Raw genomic sequence first — 26,500 nt, 5'->3', positions numbered from 1 at the left:
TTACTATGAAACCATCACACATTTGCTGGGATAAGTATGCAAATGTCCATGGCAAATCTCCATAATTGCTGGAACTTTCTTTCTCCTGTAATTCACAGAAATTCTTGGAAGATTCCCAGATTTTCTTATGTTGCTATTTTTATTTTGAATGGGAAAAGTGGAAAGTGTTTATGAACAGTACCAGATGTAGACACCTTTTATGTAAAATTATTCTCTGCTCTTCTAATAGTGCACAGAGATGAATTCATGCTATACATTGGCATCATTGTATGGTCTGCATTCACAAGCATGTTGTGAATTGATTCCAAACCAAATGTTGGCATTTAATATGCAAGAAAATACCATGTTTAGATGCCTACTTACAGACCGCATTTTTAAAATAATGATTGCCATGCTATGCCAGCCATGTTCACTTCCAAAAATCAAGATGAGTTCCAAATTTTCCTAAGCCTATTTTGAGAAACAGCAATTCTTGGCTCTTGAAGAATTAGCATTACAAAGGAATTTAAGTGGCTCATTATAAAGACTAATTTGGCAAATCAAATCAAAATGTTTTATCCAAGCTTTACAGTTTAATTTAATTTTTAGTAATTTTCAAGATGTTTGGGAAGCCAGTGGTTCCTTCAACCAAGGATGTTGTGCTTAGCAACTTCAGCTGACTGCATCACACAAGCAGAATTTTGGATGTGGTTCCTCCCCAGTTGGTGCGGAATAGGAAGTGGGATCCCGAGTACAATCCCCAGCCCCTTATAGTGGCTGGTGGGTAAGTGTTTCTCTAGAGAAAGACCAGTCAAAAGTATAAAGCATAGAAGAACTTCTTAGTGATATCTGGTTACAAGGGTTCTCCAAATTAACAATAACCTGATCAGAAAAAAAATAACAGCATCTGAAACAAAGGCAGGTAATAGGTTGTCTGCTGACACAAAGGCTCTTATTTCTATTTGATAGTTTACCATGAGTTGTGCACAGATGTTTTGTAGTCTGAATTGCAGGTGCTTACTGACCATGACCACAACCTTGAGGTCTGTACAATGATCAGATCTCTTATTTCAGATGTTTATAACTTTGATTTTCTAAACTACTTAAAATCACTTGATTGAGACTTAAGTACTTCTAATAGGCAGTGAAGTTGGGTTTAATGAATATGCTTGTTTTAAGTGGTTTCCAAGTATGCCATGAAGGTTATATATTACTGTCATTGTCATTTTACATGTAGTTTATAAACCACCATGGTCATAACTTTCTTAAATTGTTGCTACCTTTATATATCTACGACATTTACTTATACACACATGCACACTGTGTGAGCAATTCTCTGGTGGTTATATTGTTGGGTAAGTCAAGACTGTGCATGTTTGTATCTGAGACTGATGAGTCTAAAGCACTTTTTAGTTTGTAGATATACTAGAAATCTTTCAGTAACTGTCTCATTTTCTCTTTTCTAGGGAGGATGTTTCAATCTTATCTGTCTTGTTGGCTTATGAGGGTTCCAATGATTTAAATGATCTTGAAAATCTGTTTCAAGATAAATCTAGTACTGTTTAGTTAATGTTGAAATTTTAGTAACAGGCAATCTAACAAAAGAGTGGTAATGACACGGGACTAAAGAACTAATGGTACATTTTTTTTCTTAACAAAAAACTCCTGAATCAGAGATGACAAGCAATTGAGTAGTGGTGTCCTTTTTGGACCCACTCACCAGCTCCAGAAAGCTGTCTGAATACCTGTTTCTTGCTTGTTATGGAGATGTGAGGTAGATGCACTCCACCTCAGTTTTCTGAGACATAGGTACGCATGAATAGAAGCATTGATGTTTTTTTCCATGCTAGTTTCTGCTCTGTTGGTATCAGTGGTGTGGTACTGTGGGCTCAGGGCTTGCTGCATTTGAAACTGGGAGAAGTGATTCCCAAGAATAAATTAATTTCCTTAGGACAAGATCTGTGTCCTCATGTAATGGCTTTTCAGCTATTACCTTCTCAGCCATGCATTGCCTATGAGCTTTGTTTTGCTTAGCAGGGGTATCTCCCACATGAGAAGCTCAGTGAGACATCATATTATATGATATCACAACGACCCTGTTATATTGTCAAAACCAACAACCAACACTGGAAATTATATTGCCACCGATGAAGGGAATTAGATACATAAAAACCCATCATTCAGTTTTGAGGGGCATAATCAGACAAGGGGAATGGAGTAGATTCCGTTTAGTACCTGGCCATTGTAATGCATCTACCTTCTATTGTGCAACTTCTGCTTGCATAAACTGTACAACATGACTTATTTGCTCTAATCAGCATAGGACTTTGTGAGTGTATAGGTCTGCATGAACTCAAAGCATCTGGCATTCTTCTACTAGCCAGATAATATCTCTGACAAGGAGGGCAGTTGTCTAAAGAAAAAAAAAAAGAGGCTGTTTAGATGGAGGATCACTGGGACTGGGAGTGATGGAGTGCAGGCACTTCGGAGCTCTGGTCAGGTTGCATCCATCAGGAGACTGCACATCACCATGCAAAAAGGAGACTTGGACTACTGAAGTTTTTTGGTCATGTACTAGAAAGAACATGGTAAGCCCTAACTGTGACAGACATTGAATATCTTCCCTGAGCACCAGATTAATTCAGCATTTGTGCAAATACAGCTTCCTAGGCATCCCAAATGCTGATATCTATTTGTAAAGTACTGGCAAAAGGTTTTCAAAGTAATTAAAATTATTCAAGGATACCAGCTTCTGTAATAACGAGCTGTTTCTATCTACAATTGCTATGTGCAGTTGAGCTGAAGACTAAGTGAGGTTTTCCATGTCTGTAAAGGTTTATACTTCTACTTATTTTAATGTAATTTTATACAACAAATAGTGTGTGCACTGTGTACATAAGGAAATGAAAGCAATTACTATTTTAATAAACATTCAGCAGAATGTGATTACTTCAGCCCACCTGCAGGTGGTACTTAATCTGTAATGTAAGTAGTTACAAAGATACTCTAATCACTCACAGGAAAAGCCAAACAAACAAAAACATGGCAGGAATTGCCTATTTCTGATTAAGCACATAGAACTGAGGTTAGCCAAAGCAAGCTGTGTGACAGAACAGGAATGGAAAGGCCTGATGTTAGCCTCAAGAAAGCTGGTGGAGTTTCTAAGTTGATTTGGATTCAATATGTTTTTTGTTAATAACCCATTCCAGGATTCTCAGAGGTATGAAAAGTAACCTCCTAATTACAGATATAATTAGATGCTGTACTCCCTCTCTTACTAACCCTGACTTCAGTGAAGTCAGGATTTCATCCTTTTAACACTACCTGCCTCCCAGAAGTTTAGCCATTTTACTCAAACCAGGTCTTCTCTGCCTTGCTGTTTTCTTCCGGTAGTATTCTAACTTTGAAACTTGTTAGGTGAGACTCTAAAATAATAGCTTGTGAAGCACCCTCTAAAATAAGTAACTGTATGGTATCACACAAACTGAGAAATGTTGCTGCATATGTGTTCTGTAGCATTTCTTGGGTTAAAGATGGAACACAACACCATCTGGGAAGGTAATCTCCACACTTCTTCAGAAATTGCATTTGCATCTCACTACATAGATTTACAGTTGTACCCAACATACTGCTAATGATGGCATTTATATTTGGGAATATGTGATTAACTTCTCTTGTGTCATAAAATAGTATTTCTAGGGCAGTCTGAGCCACATTCATAGCCAACAAAAGCCTTACTTTACTCTTCCTCTGTGATTTTGTTTCTTCTTTAAATCATATGTTGTGATTTCCATATCTTTTCACTGCAATGCTGCTGAAGTTTAGAATAAGTATTTATGCACTATTCTGTTCTTACAAAAGGTCTACAATTAATTTTGATCCAGCATTTGTCAAACTTTATGCATGCTATTGTCTAAACATGCCCCAAAATATACCCTGAAGTTACATGATTTTAAATTAAAAAAAAAGAACTGTACAGTACATGCCCATTTTGTATGTAATGGGAGTTAGATATGATCCACTCTTTCTTATTCAAAACTATATAGTTTCAGTACGATTTTAAGGCATAAAGCAAATATAATACTTTACATTCTGAATGGTAGTTTCTGTCTCAAAGGCTATGCTTACTTTAATTTATTATTACTCTACCTGGAAGCCTTGCTGTCTTGCTCATGAAGCAATATAGAGCACCTCCTCAAACTTCCAGACCTAACTATCATTGTTGCCATATTTTCCTTAGAGTTTATGTCTGCTTTTAATCCATGCTGCTTTTACTTTTAGTAGCTCTTGGAGACAATAGTTCAACTGGAAATCTTCCTTGCGTATTTATATGCAGGGAGAGATGGCTCAATTTGTATGAGTATACACTCATCAGAGAGATAAAACAGTGTTGGAGAGAGTGCTGCTCAGGAATGATGCCAGGAAGAAAGTCAAGTTCTTCTGAATTGCAGAAGGCCTGACAAGAGGCTCAAAAGGTTTGGGGAGGCAGTCTATTTTTCCTGCATTTTCTCTTTTTCTTTCTCATGACTTCCAAAATCCACTGCACCAGCACATACTGTTCAGAACCCAAAGTGCCAAGCCAGTGGTCTGTAAGTGGTAAAATCTTTCACTGTATGTCTTGTAGCACAGAGGTAAGATGTAGATTCATGGTAGATCCCTGCACGTCATCATCAGGATCTGTGAGCCACTGACCAACAATAACATCTATATAATTTAATCTGACACAGAAGTAAACACAGGCTTGGAAAAAATGTAAAATACATGCATCATAGTAGCTGACAGATATTCCTTACAGAACAAATTTTGCTCTTTGCAAGACTTTCTATGCATCTAGATACTTATTCTTCCTTGGTACACCCCAAACACTCCTGACGACCAAGTGGGAATTTCAGCTGTTGTAGAGACACAGATTTCCCTTCCGTCTAGAATTCCCCTATGTCTAGAAGATGAATAAAGACTGCAATACACAGCCATTTTGTCCAAAGTACAGAGCAGGGCGACAGGCCAGTTTTGACACTTACTGACTCTTCCTGCAGCTTTCCACAATGGCTGACTAAGATGGCTTTCTGTTTAGTACTTGCTGCTGTCAAGTTTTCTTTTCAACAGTCCTTCTATAAGCAGTGTTTCTACAGTCAAAATGCTTGTCCAAAGCAACTGACTTAAAAAAGAGAACATTTCTTGCTTCATGCTGGATCTCTCCCTTTGCCTCTTTCCTCAGCTCTGACTGTTAAGGAGGAAGAATTTTACAAGAGAAGAGAAAGCAACTGGGTTTAGTTAGCAAGCAGTAAGGGGTTAAAACTTAGTAGCATATATTTGTTGGGAAAAAAATACAGGGAGGAGGATTGTGGTACCTGATTTGTTTATTTTTCTAGCTGAGGTTTTTTTCCTCTGAAGATGCCAGCTTGCCGGAGCAGTACTCCATATACAGAAGGTTAATTTACAGTGGCAGGCAAGCAGCTGTGCTCTCAGCTCTATTTAGTTTACTTTGTGATTGATGACTTGAGTGGGAGATGTGAAGAGTGAATTAACAGCTTTAGTTAAAACATACTGTTTGTCTTCCCATTGACTTTCCACTTCGTGTCACTTTGCTGCTCTTGTCTGTCTTGTCTTTGGAGGACTCCTTTCCTTCCTTTTTTAATTTCTTAATTTATACCTTTTCTTCACCACACACACTAGTTCTCTGAAGAAGTTATTATGTTCTGTTGGTGAATAATTCATAATTGGAAGGAAAGAAGCCTTCGAACAGCTACCTGTAGAAGACAGTTCTGGAAAAGGATTACAGTAGGGTGCATTCGAAGGATAGTCGGGTGGTTAGGATAGGAGCCTGCAATCTGGGAGATTTTTGTTCTTTTGTTTGCATTTTGCGATGCCTTATGACTCTAAAAGAACCAGTGTCACTCTCCCACAGAAGTCCCAGTGATTTTGGTTTATTTCTTTTTCTTTCTTCCTAGTGCCCAAGTGTACACTGTGCAACACTACTCTGAGCATATAAAAGTGAATTATGTCATCTCTCATGTGTGATTTATAGAAGTTGTGAGCTTTTGTCTTTTTACTGTTTAAAAATACTGAATGCCATGGAAATGAAACTAAATGGGATCTCAACAGACTGTTTAATTTCTACCTCAATACAAGGCCAGACAACTCATACTTGAGATCTCACAGATGTTTTTCTGCTCATTCTTAGACATCTACAATGATGAACTCTCTCTAGACAATGTATTCTTGACTTCTACTGTCCCAAACTTGAGAATATTTGATTTTATAAATTCTTGAGTATTCTGTCATGAAATTTAATCCCCATTAATTTCATACATCACATATCTTGAGAGTAGGTTTCCTGTCCTTTCTGCAATATCTTTTTGTTTAGTATTCTGCTTGGCTTATGTATTCCTTTCTGCAGGCTAAGCAGCCCATGTTATGCCCATGCTTTCAGCCAGTTCCAGTACCTCCTCTTCTTTCTTGAAAAGCAGCACCCTAAAATTAGGCATAATGCTCCATCTAAGTAGGCTGAAAATGTTACTTCCAGGCTGACGGTACATCCCATTGTGACGTACACTTTTTTCAGAGGATGAGCTGCTGACTCAGGCTGACAGCACTACTGCATCCCTTTATGCAAACATGCCATCCAGCCATTAGCTGTCAGCCATTTTAATGGCCAATTATTCCCGTGTACTTGTCATTATGGAACAGCATCCTCTTCTTTACAGACCAGTTATATTACTTGTGTAGAATCAAGTTTGCTCTCCAGTGTATTGATTCTCCCCTTATCTTCATGACATTTATCAGTTAATAGCCTCACTCTCAATTCTCCTGACTATTAGCTGCCTACTCCTGGTCATTCATATGGTTGTAGTAAAAATCCCATGACATCCCTGGGAGAATCCTAGCTTCCATTTACATTATACATATATAAGTATTTGATAAGTGTTCTATTTTCTAACCATTTTTGTACCTGACCTTTTGCATTTTAATCTAGGAAGCAATCAGTGTGATTATAAGAATATACCAAAATCTTTACTAATATAAACTTTTGTGTTATCTATGCCTCTGCATACTCATAAGACTTGATATAATATAATGGAGAAAAACTAGAATAGTATTACATTACTTTCTCTTAACTTGCTACCACACTAGCTGCCCCTTATGGACTTATTTTCAGTGTTTACACATATATTAGTTAATTATTACATGCCAGTATTTTTTTGATGAATGAAATATGCTGTCAGGCCTGAAAATTCTCAGCTGTACTATTTCTGCTCCTTTGTATGTACAGTCACCATTTTTTCCTTTCTGCAGTCTTCTGGCATGTTATTAGTCCTCCATAGATTTCATCAGATAAACAATTGCTGGGGGCTCTGGGCTTTCACCAGTCTTCCTCAGGTTTTTGTTTATGTTAGCATGACTTGAACATATTTAACCTACCTAAGTACTCTCTAACTTCTCCTTTCCTTGTTCTTGATTCAGTATTAACTAAAATTGCATTTAGTTGTGATTTACCTTCTGAATTCTAATGTATAAAAAGCTTTAATAACTTTGGTTTTAATACTGTTTGTCAGTAGATTCTTATTGGCTTACTGGACAAGCTGGGTCAGGCTGGGTATTAGGAAACATTTCTGTACTGTGAGGGTAGTCAGACACTGGAACAGGCTTCCTTGCAAGGTGTTTGGTGCCCCGTACCTGTCAGTGTTCAAGAGGCATTTGGATAATGCCCTCAATAATATGCTGTAACTTCTGGTTAGCCCTGAAGTGGTCATGTGGTTGGACTTATAGATTTTTGTAGGGCCTTTGCAACTGAAACATTCCATTCTATACTTAATGTCACATCAGAAGCTGCTTTATAGGGACCCTTCTGCAGCCTTAGGGGAGGAAAAATACTGTTTCTTAATATGAAATATCTCAATAGTCATTAAAAAAAAAAAAAAAGAATTTGTCCCACATAATATGGGAGTATAGCAAAATATATGTAGACCAGCATAATATCTGGAAAATCAGTGTATAACTGGCACGCTATCTGCATATTGTTCTTTATCTAGGCTCCTTTATAAGCTGATGGTGGATCACTCTGTCAAACTGCATTACTTGGTAAGTCTGCAAGGTATGCCAGTTTGGAAGTCTGATGGGATTCAGCTCTCTAGTCAGATTTACACTGAAGCAGAGATGGGCTCTGATTGTTTTTATTTCACTAGGCAGACATCCAGATACAGTACAGAATCCTAAAAGGACAAGAACTGAAGTGAATCACATCCTTTGCTGCCAGGCATAAGGGTGTATCTGAGACTTCAACAGATGAAACAGTGGTTAAATTTATTGCCTACTGGGATTTTGGTGTCAGTTTAATAACAAAAATAACTAAATAGAAACAACCAGTAATACCTGTGAGGGGAAAATAACATGGCCACTGAATTTTCCTGTTAGCAACGTGACTACTCTTCTGTTTTATTGCAACATTTTTGTTCTAGTCAGGGGGTTTGCCTCTACATGCACATGAAATAAGGCTGCCAGGAGAGCAAACACAACTTTAGGACTTGAACAGAGATAATAGTATAAGAATATAAAAGCCTAAACTGTTGTTGAAATACACATATTAAGAATGAAGTGGTTTTCTTTTCATTTTAATGATAAATCTCACATGAATCAACACCCAATTTAATTTGGAGTTATGGTGCTGTCATTTTCAGGTTGATTTCAGGTTGACCTTGCTATGTTTAGTTTTTAAGCAGGATAGGTAATTTAGGAAAGTTTATGTATTTATTTTCCTCTTTCCAGCATATGTATCCAGTATGTGAAAATGAAAAAGACTTTATCTGCAAAGCGGTAATGATCTTTCTTCCCACTATTGGTTAAAGCTGTGTGAATTGATTTTGCAAATTTGGTACTGAAAAATGAACAATTGTTCCTAACAGATACTCTTAGCAGGGAAACTAGAGAAACTGTTTTTGTTGAAAATGAAGTTAGTTTGAGTAATATATAAGTTGCATAAAACTTATGTGTTTTGAAATATAATGATTATAAAACTAATTAGTAATTACCGTTTGTCTTTCAAGAAGAATGAAAAGGGCTAGGTGCTGTACAAACACATGACATCTGCACAGATACTATCACAGAATCACAGGCTGAATGGATTTTGAAAGATCAGGCTTTATCATGCTGCCCCAAGGCAAGATTAACTATCCCTGTGTTATTCCTGAGAGATGCTTGCATAAGTTGTTCTTAAAGGTCTCCAAAGGCAGACACTTCACAGCTTCCCATGGCAATTTATTCTGGTGCTTTACCACCCTTCCTATTAGAGAATTTTTTTCCATAATGTTTAAACATAAATTTCTGTTATTGCAATTTAAACTTTTTATTTCTTTTCCTAACCACCAAAGATATTTGAAAGACTATTTGCTCCGTCTTGCAACAGCCTTGAACACTGTTATTTTACTCCTCCCTTCCTCAGCCTGCTTTTTCTTTTTGGCTAGGTGACAGCAATTAATTCAGGCCTTTCATGTAGGGGGTCTGTTCTGGGCCTCTGGTCTCCCTCTTTAGTCTTACTCAGAAGTCTTTCTGGTGCTTCATCTTCCCTAAAATGTACCCAAAGTGACAAGCCAGTTCTTCAGCTGAGGCACTGCTGGCAGATGAAGGACTCCTGCACACTTGGCATGTTCTGCTCCAGCTTGCGTCCTAGTGAGGTGTTAGTATTTTTCAGATTATGTGGTTGATTCATGCTCAGCTGGTGATTCCTTACAACTTCCAAGACCTGTTAAGAAAAAGAACAGGTCTAACCCTAGCTCACTGCTCTCTATTGGGAGTTTGTGTAGTTGGTTAATCTGACCTAAGTACTGTACTTCTGTTTTGCCAAGAGAGACTTAGGGTGCATTTTACAGCTAGACAGAGGCTTGAGGTATGGAAGAAAAAACTAGCTTAGACAAGATCACACAGGGAGCTTGGGAAAGAGTCAGGAATCCTTTCTGACTGACCTCCAGAGGCCTCATCTGTAGTCTCCTCTCTGGTGTAAATAGAAAATAATTGAGTTGAACACTGAAATTATGGCAAGCTCTAATATATTTTCATTCTGACTCATTTTCACTCTTAACTGTATTTATGGCCTTTACTGATAAGTGCCAACAAGACAAGTGTTTGCCAGCCATCTATCAGAGTCTTCTGTGAGTTCATTTTACACATGGCATTATCTATAACTATATACGAAAACCGAAAGTTGGTAATATTTCATCATGCAAGCATTGTATGAATTAGCAGCTTTTGCAGGCAGACAGGCTGCTAGCCTGTCAGATAGCAGCAACTTTTATTTTGCATTCTCCAGAGATTAACAGCCCTTCTACTCTTTCTTAATGAAAAAAAAACAGGCAGGCATGGTACAGCCAGCCAGTGGTATTCATCACACTGCCCTCCAGCTTTATATTGACACAAAGAGAAGGGGAGTGGGAATACCATGAAATCACTAAACTGCTTCTTCTGTAAGAAAGCCAGTTAGGTATAGGTTTCAAATGCAATTTCCCCAGTGATGTTTCTGTGGGAGTTGTTGTGTACATTCTCCACATCTCCAGGCAACCTGTTCCAGTGTCTCACCACCCTTATTGTAAAAAAATTCCAGTACTGAGAGGAGCTCATAATCAGAAGGGGGAATGACTTTCTACAGGCTCTGATAGTGACTGGACAAGGGGTAATGATTTTATACTAAATGACAGGAGGGAGAGTTAGGCTAAATGTTAGGTGAAAATTCTTTACTCAGAGGGTGGTGAGGTACTGGCACAGGCTGCCTACTGAAGATGTGGATGCCATCCTTGGAGGCATTCAAGTCCAGGTTGTATGGGGCCCTGGGCAGCCTAATCTAGTGGCTGGCAATTCTGCCCATGGCAGGGGGTTGGAAGTAGATAATCTAGGAATCATTTGAGTTGGAAGGGATCATTAAAAGTAATCTAGCCCAACTCTTTTGCAACAAACAGGGGCACCTACAGCTAGATTACAGTGCTCAGAGCCTCATCCAGCCTGACTTTGAATGTATCCAAGTACTGGAAGGCCGCAATGCGGTCTCCCTGGAGTCTTTTCTTCTCCAAGATAAACAAGCCCAGCTCCCTCAGCCTTTCTTTATGAGGGCTGCTTCAGCCCTCTGATCATCTTCACGGTCCTCCTCTGGACTAACTCCAACAGTTTTAAATCTTTCCTGTGTTGGGAGCCTCAGACCTGGATGCAATACTCCAGATGGGGCTTTACAAGGGCTGAGTAGAGGGGGACAATCTGCTCCCTCTCCCTGTTGCCACCCCTCTGTTAATGCAGCTCAGAATACTGTTGGCCTTCTAAGCTGCAAGACCACATTGCTGCCTCATGTCTTTTCAAACTGGATGGAGAGTGGCTTGACAAGCACATCAGCCAATTCCTTGAGAACCTTGGATGCATGTTGTCTGACCCCATAGACTTATACATATTGAGTCTTATGAGGTGGTCTCTGACTTGCTCCGCTCTCAGAGAGAGGCACTTTGCTCCCCTGACACCCACCTAGAGATTCAGGGATGTGAGAAGTGTGAGAAGCCTGACTGGCAGTGAAGACTGAAGCAAAGAACTTGTTGCGTATCTCAGCCTTCTCTGTGTCAATTATAACCAATTCTCCTTTTCCATTTATCAGAGGGGGTGCACTCTCCTTTGCCTGTCTCTTCTGACCAGTGTACCTGTAGAACCCCTTCTTGTTTCTTTTCACATCCCTTGCTAAGTTTAGTTCCATCTGTGCCTTGGCTTTCCTGATTCCATCTCTGCACATCCAGACAACATTCCTGTATTCTTCTCAGGTCACATGTCTCTGCTTCCACTGCCTCTGCATTTTCTTCTTTTTCCTCAGTTTGACCAGCTGGTCCTTGCTCACTCATGCTGGTTTCCTGCCTCTTCTGCTTGATTTCTTATGCAAAGTCCCTTAAGAGAGCTGAATGATTACCTAAATATGAATTATTGTTTGATTTTAAAAAGTGGTGTTTCAAGCAGAAGCTGGTAATAAGGAAGAATGTTGATATGACAACAGATGAGGTGGGCATAAAGCAGCACTACAGTCTGCTGAGTAGGACACATTAGAATGTGAAGTTTTATTGTCTTTGGTGCTGTGGTTTGAAATGTTAAGCTTGACTCTGATGCTAGCGATTAGATACATGTTGTCTGTTATTAAAAGAACCAAGTACCGTATTCTGCTCTGGTTTTCAAAATGTACCCATCATTGTGGTCGCCAACTTTAAACATTTGTGGTTTGTTTTCAGCACAATATTTTAAAAAGAATATTTTTCTGATGTTATCTGTAAAGTCACAAATGATTCAAGTTATACCTTCTGTTGAGTTGCTGCTGTCTTGTTCCAGACTATATGGGTGTCAAGTTCCCAATGTTTTATTTGGTTTCTAATTTGGAAAGGAGTTTCCCCTGCGAGTAAATATTTTAAATGCTATAAGGGTTACATATTGCCTTTGGGGGTAGGCGTGCTTTTTTTGGTTCAGCTACAGGCAAAGGCCTGTGTATGGGAACTTTTGAGTCATGGCCTGAACCCCTGATTGAACACCTGGGGAAAGGACCCAGTCAGCCCTGGGAGCACAGGTGAAGGGAATTCATCTGTGCAACCAGAAGGGGTGGAGCCTGGCTGCACCTCTCTCAGACCTCATTTAAAAGCTGACTGCCACTAGCAAAGGCTCTCTTCTTGGAGATCCATGCTTGGTGGAGTTTTCTCCTGTGAGCCTAGAGTCTTCTGATGTGGGTGAGCAACCTTCTTCCCTTTCTATCATGCTAGTACTTTGTCATTACATTTCTGGTGAAACACAGTTTCCCATTGTATTGATCTGTCTAATTGCTATAGGCCTGCCTTAGGATTAGAGTGCATGTAAAAATGGCCAAGCAGGCACTTCTCAGTTTCATTTCTTCTGGGCTGAGGTGAGGCTTAGCCTGGGCTCACATTATGTGTGCATGTTCTTTTTTGGATGCTTAGAAAATCCTTGGCAGATTACATGGAGTTGGGTGAATGAGTAAATCTGTCCCTGAATTAGGAAACTGAATATTGTTTCATTCTTCCAGTAAAAACTAATGTATGTTATTGCTGTGTTAATTCTAACTACTTATCAAAATTATTGCTAGAATATTGTCTCTATCATAGAATCATAGGATGGCCTGGGTTGAAAAGGACCACAATGACCATAGAGTTTCAACCCCTCTGCTATGTGCAGGGTCGCCAAGCTCGTGTCCAGCTTCTTGTCTATCAGGACTCCCAAGTCCTTCTCCACAGGGCTGCTCTCAAGGAGATCTTCCCCCAGTTTGTATAAGTACCTGGGGTTGCCCTGACTCAAGTGCAGCACCCTGCACTTGGACTTATTGAACCTCATTAGGTTCTCATGGGCCCTCTTCTGCAACCTGTCCAGGTCCCTCTGGATGGCTTCCCTTCTTCCCAACATATCGACTGCACTGCTCAGCTTGGTGCTATCAGCAAACGTGCTGAGGATGCACTTGATGCCATTATCTATGTCATTGATGAAGATGTTGAAGAGCACCAGTCCCAAGACCAACCCCTGAGGGACAGTGCTTGTGACCGGCCTCCACCCTGACACAGAACAATTGATCACAACACTTTGGCTGCATCCAGCCAGCCAATTCCTAATTCACTGAACAGTCCATCCTTCAAATCCATACCTCTCCAATTTAGAGAGAAGGATGAGGTGAGGGACCATGTCACAGGCTTTGCAGAAGTCCAGGTAGATGACATCCACCGAAGCAGTCACTCCATCATAGAAGGCCACCAGATTGGTCAGGCACAATCTGCCCGTGGTGAAGCCATGCTGGCTGTCTTGGATCACCTCTTTATCTTGTATGTGCCTTAACATAGCTTCTAGGAGGATCTGCTCCATGATCTTCCTAGGCACAGAGGTGAGGCTCACTGGCCTGTAGTTCCCAGGGTATTCCTTTTTCCCTTTCTTAAAAATGGGAGTAATGTTTCCCTTTTTCCAGTCACCGGGGACTTCACTAGGCAGCCATGAATTTTCAAATATGATGGAGAGCAGCTCAGCAACCACATTAGCCATCTCTTTCACAACCCTAGGATGGATATCGTCTGGCCCCGTGGACTTACACATGTTCAGTGTCAGGAGGAGGACTTGGACTTGTTCAACCGTTACAGTGGGACAAAAACCACTCCGTGCACCCTCACCTAGAGGCTCGTGGTCCTGGCAGACACGGGAAGCCTGACCACCCATGAATACTGAGGCAAAGCACTCATTGAGTACTTCAGCTTTTTCTATGTCTGAGGAAGCCAGCTCCCCATTGCCTTTCATCAGAGGGGAACATTCTCCTTGGCCCGTCTCCTTCTGCTTATGTACCTGTAGAATGCCTTCTTGTTATCTTTTGCATCCCTCGCCCAGTTCAGCTCCGTCTGTGCCTTGGCTACCTAATCCTATCTCTACACACGCAGACAACAGCCCTGTATTCCTCCCAGGACACACAACCCTGCTTCCACCTTCTATCCATCTCCCCCTTTTCTCTCACTTTAAGCTGCCTCTATGATTAACTCAAACACGTATCTAGAAATTTCTTGTTAGAAGCACTTAGCTCACTGTTGAGATACTATTAAACTGACATGGACGGATTAGTACTCTTAAGCTATGTATCCTCAGACAGAAGCCTGGTGGAAATGTGTCACCTATGTTTTAGTGAAACACTTCCATTACTATGGCTGGTCTTGCTGAAGGTCAGCCAGTGGTGTGTGTTTTGGTCACCTTCATCTATTGCTAAATTGCTTCTGTGTTTTTTGGCTTGAGAACTCTCACAAACCTCTTATCCACGGAAGGAACAAAGGAATATCTTTTTAAATGATTTGTATGCTACTTAATGATGTTTCCATATTGTCTCTGTGTTTTGCAGATCATGTACAGTACATTAATTGATTACCCCCTTGTGCTCATGTGATTTACCCTTAGAGTCACCAGGAAAAATCCCCTTGACTTGAGAGATCTCAGAACATGGCACAACAGATAATAAAAGATATTCCAGAAATAATTTGTCAGCAGTTGTTGATGTTCTTGATTCTCAGTATTGCTATAAAACTTGGGCAAACAGGAACTAGAACTGCTAACCACAGCATGCCGTTCTAATTAACTATTTTTCAGATCCTATTTAATTCCTTCCCAGTTGAGCACCAGACAGTAATCTCTGCACTAGAAAATAATTGTTTTTTCAATTAGAGGCCATATTTAGGAATAAAAAGTACCCTGCAATTTTGTACTTAGAGTCTGCTGGAGGGTGCAAATAAGTGAATTTAGATTACTTTATACTCAATGATGCTGTCATAGTCTTTGATAATTCAAGATTTACTGTTAAAATAACTGTGGAGCTAATGAGAGGCATGTTTTTGTGTCAGTGTATCTGCTTGTCAGTGAAGAGGAAATTAAGCTTTCTGTCAGTTTACAGTTTTCTAGATTGTCCTTGGCACTGGCAATTGGTGTATGCAGAGCAGATAAACCCTTTGCATTCTCTTCACTGCCATGTCTCCAAGCTGCACGTGCGCTGCACTGTTGGAGCATCTCAATCCTCTTTTTCTCCTCAGTCTGAGTATTGACATGGATCATATGCTAGGCTCAGAAATGAGGCCCAGATTGCTAACAGTGTTGTGTTTGATACCCTGTCCCTGGAGACTTTCAAGGCAGGGCTGGATAAGGCCCTGGGCAACCTGATCTTAGCTATGGTGTCCCTGTTCATTGCAGGGAAATTGCATGATACTATGATTCTAACTACAGGGCTAGATATGTTGCTGTTTGTAGAGACTGGACTGGGTCGGTGCATAGCCATTAGTGCAACTATGGGATTGCCATGGAAATATCCCTTTAGTATTTTAACCCAAAGAAAGTTACCTGCACATTGAGACTGAGAACCTTTCCTGAGGTTTTTCATTTTTTTTATTTCTGAGACAACAAAGAAATTTCAAATGCTGCCTCACTTGGCCAACTTCTGAGCTGCAGAGAAAACATGCACCTGACTTGAAGAATATTAAACAGGAGTAAAAAAAGTTCTGCAGTTCTCTTGATGCAAGCTAATCATTACCATGTTCTCTATATAAATGTCGATGAACTTTTGACTTCTCTAATCTTTTTTCCTCTCTCCTCTTGTTAACAGAGCACTGGTCTCATGGGGAAGCCAGGACATCACTCTGGAGGCTGTAGCTTGTGGTCTGTGAGACCCTGAGATTTTGGTCCTCCTCCTGGTGCCCTTTCTTTCCTAAGGAGCATAAGCCCAGCAGCTTTGCAGGGGAAAACAAGGTACAGTGCTGTCTTCCTTGTGGGGAGGCAGTGACGCATGGCCTACTTCTAACTCTCTGTTACTTTCCTCCTAAAGCAGAGGGGCTATCTAGGTAACCCTACCTACTTCTGCAGGGAGAAATAGCAGCGGAGGGTTAGAGGCCAGGCTGCTCTGGTAGGGTGGGGCATGGATTAGCACCGGGACTGGCTGTTTTAGTAGTGCTGATTGTCTTGCAGACTTGTTATTATACTGCCTATTGATTGTATGTGCATGTATGTTTGTGTTTAAAGGGTTAAGATAAAGTTGCTTGGAAAGAAGTTAGTGTCAAGGAGCTTCCTAGATTCAGCTCTGAGCTGCTGACTTAAGATCTCACAGTTAGAAGTGTGGAAACCAGCTAAAAATTCTGCTATCTTTACCAGAAGTCCAATGAGACTTACTAATCTTGAAAGCCTGCTATCACCCTGTGGTTATATCTTATGTATTTGGCTGTTCCTGAATGGAAGAAGTTCCTCCTCTTAGCTTTGGGTTCAATTCAGATGCCAGTTCTCATAAGGGCTAAATTTAAATTTGGGTTTGAATGTACATGTGGTAGGAGAGAAACTCCACCTGTCCATAACACTTTCATATCTGCATGAGGTGAGAAGGACAGTGCTCTTTCCCTTTTTACCTGCTATTAATTTTGGGGCTGTGACCAGCTCTGGCTGTGCATTTATTTGAAAAGTGGATCCCAGGCACTTGTTATGTTCTTGGCTTTCACTGTGTGGCTTGCAGTAAACTCTCAACAGGACCAACTGTACAGTCCAGCCATACTGTTTAAAGGATGATAATAAAGCCCCATAGAACTAATCTGTTGTTACTGCCATGATATGGTAAAAGTAGTTTTCCAGTGTGTAAGAACTACCAATATTTCTGACAGCAACAACAGCAACACAGAGCTGACTCACAGAGAATTGAATTGAAGACAGGCTAGAAAACTGTATTTGGTGAGGACTTTGAAAGATGTCATCACCAGCGAGTAGGAAAGGGTCCAGGGTGAGCAATTGGGAAAAAAATACTAGTGAAATAATAGAGAAGGTTGCTTCCACCTTGAATGAAACTGGTAATTATAATGAGCACCAAAGTGGTGCTGTTGAGAAGACCATTTGCACCTCCTGGTGGCAAATAAAGTCTTGAAATGTGTCAAGATATGCCAATAACATTCACCTATGATGCTCTGTTCAAATAACCTCTAATAAGGCAGCAACAAATTCCTGAAATCTGCTGTAGAGGAAAGAAAAATAGGTACAAAAACAATGCAGCACACTGAAGACTTAGAGCTTTTCACATCACTTCTGAATCAAAAACAGACCCACAGGAAATATTGTTCTTAAAAGCTAAATTTCCAGTGAAACTATCTCAATACTCAAATTTTCAATGCGTATATTGCACAGGAGCAGTGACAAAATCAGAAAGAAGACTGTAAATGTGCAATACACTGGGAAGTGCACATTCTCTGCTGTTTCACCCATGGCAATGCAATATACCTGCAATATAAAACAGCTGGGAAATGTTGGTTTAGAAAATAGTACTTACTGGCAGTCCTACCATCAAGAATCCAGGCATACTGTCAGCTGTCTGATTAGCTGCAGGCTTCCTGTGCGTTTCTGGCTCCTGTGACTGCCTGTCATTTGCAAGGTGCCATTGTAATAAAAATCAAATAAGGTAGTAAGCACCTGTGGAGCCCAACTATCTCTAAAGACTTCTAGGAGTATCTATTCATATTTGTCTTGTTATGAGTGGTGTAAATGCTCACACAAAAGGACCTTCCTAATTTTGAAGTGCACAATCAAGTACAGGACTTCCTATTTCTTCAGCCAAAATAATCACTGTAATAGCTTGATTACTGAAAAGAATAAAAGTATCTTTTTATGGGTCTCCAAGAAGTTACAAGAGGCTGCTAACTGTAATTTGGAAGTGTGATTTGGAAAATGTGCCAGTGTTCAGCCCTAATTGCATACACTTAAGGCGAAGTAGAAAGGGACAGGTATTAGTTTTCCAATTGGGCTGTTACTCCAATTAGCAGTGCCCTTGCAAGGTAGGTAAGAATTTTTTCTACGGGACTCAAGCCTCTGTTAGTGAGAATGGGATGAATGATTGCATAGATTTCTCCCATGCTTTACAGCTTGGATGTGTAGTTGGCCTGGTCTATGCTGAAATGTCTGCTGAGTTATGCTTGTCAAGGGACACAACTCTTCAGATATTGCGGTTGTCCTTGTGAACACAGGTGCTGATCTGAGCTCTACCTCAAGCACACTGTTGTTTTATAGGTATATCTTTCATGTAGAGACAAGGTCTTAAAGTCACTAACAAAAAAAACAGGGTGAGGTAGGCATGGCAAAATCTTGCATCTTATCTAATCCTGCACAGAGAGTGTTGCTGAGTAATCCAGCAGTGCTGCACAAGTACCATTGGTCAGGGGCTTGGGAGCGCCTGTAAGTACTCAGGAGAAGCCTGCTTAACTTTTGAGCAGTTGGTGGAAAACTGAACTGAAATTCTAACTTAATGTGATGCCAGTTGGACTTCACTGAACATTGTAGTAAGCAAGCAAATATGCTTGGTGGTTTAGATCAGACTGGAGCATGTGTTTTTCTTTAAGCCTGATAGCAACCCTTGGTCTGTGCAAGTTAGGGATGGTTTCTGCAGTTGGAGACTCAGATGCTCAGAGTATTCTCATAAAGAGGGAACAGACATGGTTCAGAAGAAAATTTTCATAAGCCTCCCCTGTGTGTCTGAAATCTATCAAGACAAACAGCAACTAGGATGGTGAGATCACTTGCAAGAAGGAGTTCCAGAAACACTATGTTTGGCAATATAAATTCCTACTCATCTATGTAGTTACTGAATCTTTCTCAGGGTACTGAGTGATGCCACTCTCACAGGGATGTCTGATGGCTAGCATGGGGCCTGGTGCTGGAAGAGCTGAGAAGTCTCTAGCAGGCAGCATTCCAAGCCTTTGTGCCTGATTCCCCTGGTTGCTGGCTGCCCTGACCGCTAACAGCAATGCTACCATCCCTCAGGTCATGTATGTACCAAATATGTGTAGTGACAGGCAGAACTGTTTAGTATTTAGCAAGTAGAATGTATATGTAATTGTATAGACTGGGAAATACATACAGAAACTTAGACGTTATGTTCTGGTAACTGAAACTCTTGAATATGTAATAGCCCAATTGTAGTTATAATGAATTAGTCAGCTTTGATTTGGCCACGATACTGATACTGCAGCCCACACATCCCATGCTCAGAGCCTTGAGAAGGGCTGCTCTCTGCACCGTGCTATTAACAGAGCACTCTAAATAAAGGATTTGTCTACATTGTACCATACACTGCACAATTAATGGTAATGTGAATGGCAGTCTTAAACACAGCATATGCTGAAAATATCTCTGTGCAGGTTACTTAGCAGGGGAATTTCATTGCAAGGTTTCTTCAGCTAAAAATCAGTTTCTGTGCTCACAGCTGATAATCAGATTTGTCACTTAATAACACTAACCACATATGTTTAGCATCATGCAAAATAGCTGATATGATCTTCTCTAAAATCTTACAAGCCAATTATGATTATAATGAACAATGGAGGCTGGCTGATGTTTTATAGTTTATTTAGAATTATTGTTATGCTCTAATGTTTTCATTTTGATTTTTTTTTTTAAATAAATTGCACAGGCCAAAGGGAAACAGAGGAGTTTATTTCTATAATTTCTAATTGTTCATAGAACGCCATACTGAAAGATGAGCATGCTCCATGGGAGCTAAATCTCCTTCCTCTATTTTAAATAATCTGTTGATTGGAATTTGCTACTCAGGATCTGAGTTAGGAGTTTCTATGAAAGTTGCTCAATGAGATGGACAGCTGGGTATAAGAAGAACATAGGAGGAAGGAGATAACTTTGTAAGTTGAGGAGTTTTCTTCTAGGAGTTGAATGAGTCAAAAATAAGTCATGCTGTTGTGAAAAAAAGATGGAGTGCAATCTTGAATACCAAAATGCACAAAAAGGAATGTAGCTTGCTTGATATAAGTGTTGAGATGTATCATATATATATGTCACCTTTCTGCTATTTTCAGCATTGGAAAAACATCAGCTGGACTCATCTAGTGTTGCAGTTGAAGATGTGGACTGGTTGCAAAGACTCCAAAGAGAAGCATGGAGTATAATAAGAGGTCTCAAATATGACCGAGGAGGTAAGAATTGCTAATGAGGTGGTTCAGCTTTTAAAAGAGAAGACTTCAGATAACACAGGGATAATCCTTAAATATGCAGAAAGTAGAATCAAACTACCTTAAGTATCTTGAAGTATGCAGGACAGAAATAGTCTTTCCTAAAAAGACTAGACAGGAATAGTCTTTCCAAAAAGCTTATGTGATAGAATGTTTTGATCTTACTCTACAGGAAGAAAGATGCAGGTTAAACAATAGGAAAAAGCTTTCTAACAGGATAATAAGATGTTGGTGTTTCTGTCTTTGGAGGTCTTTAAAAAGATGTTAGACAAACATCTTATGAATGATATAGGAATAGATAATCCTGCCTGGGGCAGTGGTGTAAACCAGATGACTTGGTGAGCTTTTTCTTTCCCTATTTTTTTGTGACTCTGTATTGAGGCAGCCCTCACTTACGCATGTTTGGATCAGACCAAACATGACTCTTTCTCGTAAGCTGTACATAGTGTCTGTCTTTCCTGCTTCCTCTGCCCTTTCTGTTGCATACACATTTAATATTGGCTAGTGCAGCTGTTTTTTCCGATTGGTACTTGTCATCTGCGCTGTTGTCACTCCACTCATTTCTCTGAAGAATCTTTTTTTTTTGCATCCAGACCAAGGAGCAAATTAGGTTGTGGATAGGAAGTCAAGCAATTTCACTTGTGTGTGAGCCAAAGAACTCCACAAGTGAAAGGTGCCTGTCCTCTGGTGTAACAGCTGAGGGATTAGGGGCATTATCCAACAAACCAGAACTCAGTGTGCTACTTCTTAATCTAAGGTGCTTAAATTCACATTACCAAGAAGTATACTTTCTAGTCAGGGAGCAGGGAAGGAGTAGACTTGCTTCTCAACTCTTCTGAAACCAGGTTGCACTTTAGAGAGGGCGTGCCTATAGCAGGAAAGGGAACTGGTACAAGGAGAAATCTGCTGCCTTGTGAGGGAAGAATTTCAAGGGAGGAGGAGGGGTACCTGCTTGCAGCTCGACATTGAAGTACTCTCCAGGGAACGCACAGCTGAACCCTTTCAGATCACAGACAGCCTGCAGTTTTGGTTTTCCACAACCTAAAGGACTATGAGAACCATTAACCTGTTTTCTGCAAACAACATTTTAAAAGAAAAAATGAATCGCCATGTACGGACCATAGGCTCTTCAGTGTAGAAAGCTGTTCCGAGCTTGCAGTGATCTGGGTCTCAAGACTTCCCAGGCTGAGAACTCTAAATCACATAGGATTATCTCAGGGACATTTTTCTTTTGCATTTCCTGCTTCCTAGCTTAGTGCCATACACATGCCCCCCTTTACTTGTTTTGTTGGCTGGCTGCCAGGGGTTTAATTGCAGCTCCCTCTCTGGATTGACCGGGTAGGTGAACTTTGGGGAGTGCCTTAAGACCATGTAGGTAGCAATTACGATTTGCAAGATCTACTGTGCTGAAGTCCCTGTCAGTTTGCTCCCAAATCATCACATGCAGGGCTCTTTGCAATTCTATCAGGCTAGTTTGCTTTTCCCCTAAGCTTTCCGGGTCTCTCTGTGCTGTAAATTCTTCCTTTTCCTCTTCTATCATGCTGTACTCCTTGCTTTCAACAGCTTCCCACTTCCTTATTAGCTATTATTCCAGCTTCTTAAGCCCTCTTTTTCCTGTTAGTGACTGTTTTATATATATATTCCCTGTGGAATGTGCTGGGAACACACATTTTTCAAACTGAGATAAATTTATCAACACCCTTACAGCGTTTACGCACCCTGTGTCTTACCCACACACCCCACATGTGGAGGACAATGCCTCTGTTGCTCTTCCAGGGTTTGGGACAAGGCAGGCCTACAAACCCTTGTGAGTGGGTTCCCTCAGGCCTGAGATGTGTGCTTGCTATTTGCCTGCTTGGTTTTCCCTTGTGCCTTGGCATGGTGTCAGCAGCCCAGGCAGCTCTTGGGAAGCTGTGTAGGTGTGTTGGTTTCTGTGATTGTCAGGCTCTGTTTGAATGCAGTCAGGCAAACTGATACAACTACCTGACCACAGCTGGTCTCCCCAGACATATGAGTTGGCCTATGAGCCTGACCTGCTGCTCATCAATTATGAGTGAAAATCCCACTAGCTGTTTTGGGCTATTGGGTGGTGCTTTGAACAGTAACTACAAAGGACTTCCTGAATCCTACTTCCTGGTCTTTCTCCAGCTTGTCCTACACCATTAGTACAGGATCCCTTAGCACTTCTGTCCTACATCAGCCTCCTGCCCTTCCTTCAGCACTAGCCTAGCCTAACCTTAACACAGTCAGATCCTGTACAGGCACCCAACTACCGATGGTATCATTAAGCTCTCCTGATCTTCACAACAGAATCCATCATTCTGAAGAGTGAATTTGCACCAAAATATATTCTGGAAAATGTGCTGCTTCTCTGCCAGCAATGTAGAGGCAGAGCCCACTGAGAGCTGTGACTGTCTTCATCCTTGAAGCACTCAGTACTGACATCAGTGGCATGACCTAAGATAAAGTTGGCATGAAAAATGTTTGTCTCTTTAAATTCTTTGGGTTTTTCATTACAGCTGCAGCATGTAGTATTAGCACAGCCCCTTCTGCCTCTCCTGGAGAGGGAGTGGGGCATCTGCCAGTACCTCTAAAGAACTGCCATGTCAGCTGCCTGTGAGGCCTATGGAGCCCAATTGAAGGATTGCTGGGCTGTGTGCAAGCTCTTCAGTGCTCCCTATGAAGATCTCCTGGTGTTAAGACTGGAAAAGTGACTGCAGTATCTCCACAAGATAATGCAAGCCTTGAAGCCAAGGTCAGTCTCGTCCTGGAGCATTACTGGAAAGCTGCACTTAAAAGATAGGTCTTGGAGATGCAGGTCTCATTCCTTTAGCCTCAGTTCTCATGAATGAAATGTCTATTCAACCTACCACTAAAAATTTGATATTTTGCAGGATGAGGATTAAAAAAAAAAAAACAACAACTTTAAGTCTCTTTCCATTTTTTTTTTATTTAAATTCATTCAAAACAGCATTTTCAAAATGTTCTGAGTTTTCAGGGCAAAATGTTCTGTTTTCCCTAAGAAAATCATCATATTTATGAAGGATCTCACTCACTCATAACTTGCTATTAAAATCCTTCTTTTGAATGCTTTTCCCTCTATACCACTGGACATGCAAACTAGATGAGGTCAAACTTTTAAGTTTGCTTCGATTCTGGTATCTGGACTTTTGTGGATGTTTGCCTGAATCAAGCTGTAAGTAATTCCTGAAAAGCATCTGACTTTGTGAAGCATAATGTGCCTTCATCTGCTTCTTGACCCACAGTCTGCCAGAATATAGCTTCTCTCTCAGTTTTCGTTGGATGTCTTCCAGCCTTGCTGTATTTTCCATTTCACCTCCTTTATGAAGTGTAACTAAGTACCTCTTGAGGACTACTCTAACATGGTTGGTTTGTTTGAGTTGATAATTTCTGGAGTTATACAGCTGGGCCCATGTTTTTAAGTTTCCCATTACTTTTTTTTTTTTTGCCTTGGAATGGTTCAAGGAAATGCACACAAACTCAAATCTGCATGGAAGGCTTAACGAGAGATGTTGACCTGTGTGTTTCTAGCCTGTTTCTACAAGATTTGAATTCTGTATGGAACTTCCCTTACATATTCAAAGATGAAAATAATGAACAGCTACTTTTTCAGCTAGAAAACAATGCATCTGAGCAGTTGTAGAACATTGCATTGACAAACTTTCCTCTTTTTGCTTGCCACATTCTCTTTTTATGATGGAATGATCTTGATCCCAAAAGTTAGCCCCTTCTGGCTTTTCAAGGTATGTTACAAATCATCCTTCGATGATTTAATGCAGCCCTTATGATTTTTGCTAACTCCACAAAATGGACGTGGTTTGGTCCCTAAAACCAAATGTCCATAAATTTATCCGGGTTAAAGAGCAAGGCAGGCTACAAGGAGAAGAGAAAACCCAAGAGTACAGGCAGGTGACTGTGGGAAGTAGGGCTCTGCTGCCTCAAAGTGGGCTAGGTGCTTCAGGCATGTCTAGCTTTGGTACTGGGCTCTTGTGGTTGCCTGACTTTACTCACATGCTGATGTCAGTAGAATTATAGGAGATGTTAAATGGGATGAGTGTTTGCTGTATTGCAGCTTTGGTCTATACCCACTGCTGGGGAGCACATGAATAATATGGCTGTGGGCAGCTGGAGTCACTGCTCTGAGTCATGCCACTTGGTAGACTTGAGTTAGCATCTTACTAGAAGACACTTTAGCTGAAAATAAAGTCAAGCACAGGAATCTAGTGTCTCATCTCTTCCATGTGCTAGGACCACCTGCCTGTAACTAAACCTGTCTGTTCTACACAGCTGCAGTTTCTAATCACATTTCCCTGGGGCACCTGGTGCTAATGCCCTGGTGCACAGCTGCCTCCTGGCTTCAGCAAGATCTCAGCACTGCTACCAGGGAGCTTGGAGCCTTCTGTCATCAGTGAATAAGTCCAGTTTCCTTATTGGCATTGAGGGTGGGAGTTTTAAGTAATTGCTCAATGTATTCTTAATTGATCAAGTTCGTGGTATACTATAAAAATTTCCTGACTTGTTATGGTTTTCAGCCTGCAAATGATTCTTAGAGAGCTTGCCGGTTTCTGTTAGAGTTTCTGGAGAAAGATCCTGTCTATTTAAAGTCAGCATTAGGTACTTGTTGGCTTCAGTAGTGAATCAAGAAAACTCCATGTGAAGTGTGGAGAGGTTATCTGTATGACCTGGGAACATGCACTGGGAGTAGAAAGCAGTAAATGCTTATGTGACCTTTATTACAAAAGCAAATTCTTATATACTCTTTTCCTTTTTCTGAGTTGTTGCAGATTGTGGGCATGCGCTGATATAAAATGTTGTTGGTGATGTCATTCTGTGATTGCTGAGAGTATAACTAGCAAGGCTGGTGGTAAGGAAGCTGAGGAACAAGTGCTACAGACTGGCTAATATTCCACCTTTGAGGTGAAGTTTTGGGTGTAACAAAATGTGAGAAACCTGGCTAAAGGGTCTGTGATATCTGTAGTGATGATCTCCCTTTTGCACTACTTTTTTTTTTTTTTTTAACTGGGGCGCATAGCACCCTAGAATGCAACCTCCAAGTAGCAAGTTTCCAGGTGATCTCTTCTGCAAAAGCAGAACTTTGAATCTTGAGTACAAATAGCATCAAAATGAGTATAGTCAATAAGAACTTCAGAAGATATTTCCTCATTATGGTTTCATGCAGCGTCTGATGCAGAGACTCAGATGTGAACAATCCAAGTTGTTTATTACAAGTTCTCACATTACTTATATACCTTCACAAGTTTTCTTTTTCTAGCTTTCCCATCCAACCCTACAACTTTCCCATCCACCTTTACATGTCAACAAAGCATTCTACAAACACTCTTCAACTGTTCATGCCAGCACTTATTCAATCAGAGCCATGAGCCACTCTTTCTTCTTCTAGAGATGTCCTTGTTTCTCATGCTGTTTATCTTGCTACACAGCTGCTGCTCTGAACAGTTTTTCTTGTATTCCCACAGTTTCATAATGGCCTAAAGCCAAAAAAAGACCCGTAGCTTTGCTTATAGCAGTCTGGAAAGGATGCAACCACTGGAGGGACCCACTGAGGTGTGAGCCCTGAGATGGTTTGTAATGTATTTATCAGACTCTCCTTTCCTTCCTTAACCTCTGAGCTTCGAAAGCACAGACTGCAAGTCCTGCTGAGACATAGCAGCCTTGCTTGATAACAGAAGAGAGCACCAGGGATGTTAAAAACCACTCTCTCTATTGTCACCACCTTGTTTTCCAAAGGTGTATGATGATGGTCAAGGGGCAGGTGTTGAAAACAGCATAAGGAATTTTTCTAAGGAGAAGCTAAGCATGAGAATAAGGGGGATGTGTCTGAAGATCAGTTTTGCTTGGCATATGTAACACTGTGTTCTTAGGATGGAAGTTGGAAATGATTTTCTGGCTATTTAAATATGTGAGGAAATACAATGTTATTTTCTGACCTATGCTTTAGGTAGAAAGTGTTGTGGGTTTTGTTTTTGTGGGCAAATTCA

General features: G+C 40.6%; 1 long non-coding RNA gene across 2 annotated transcripts in view; it reads left to right on the top strand.

Moving 5' to 3' along the window:
* Positions 1 to 26,500, top strand: part of LOC107053348 — a 41,847-nt gene that overhangs the window by 1,108 nt on the left and 14,239 nt on the right. The window contains exons 1-4 of one of the 2 annotated variants that reach the window (XR_005860564.1): positions 10,486 to 10,642; positions 16,100 to 16,242; positions 20,328 to 20,444; positions 23,000 to 23,235. This is a non-coding gene — a long non-coding RNA (uncharacterized LOC107053348). Of the gene's footprint in view, positions 1 to 10,485; positions 10,643 to 16,099; positions 16,243 to 20,327; positions 20,445 to 22,999; positions 23,236 to 26,500 lie in introns of those variants that run through there. The other variant, XR_003075337.3, reaches the window with a different exon arrangement.

Source organism: Gallus gallus, chromosome 5, assembly GCF_016699485.2.
Source record: "Gallus gallus isolate bGalGal1 chromosome 5, bGalGal1.mat.broiler.GRCg7b, whole genome shotgun sequence".
Lineage (NCBI taxonomy): Eukaryota > Metazoa > Chordata > Aves > Galliformes > Phasianidae > Gallus > Gallus gallus.
Note: the sequence above shows the minus strand (reverse complement) of the source record. Positions and strands in the feature narration are given on the sequence as shown.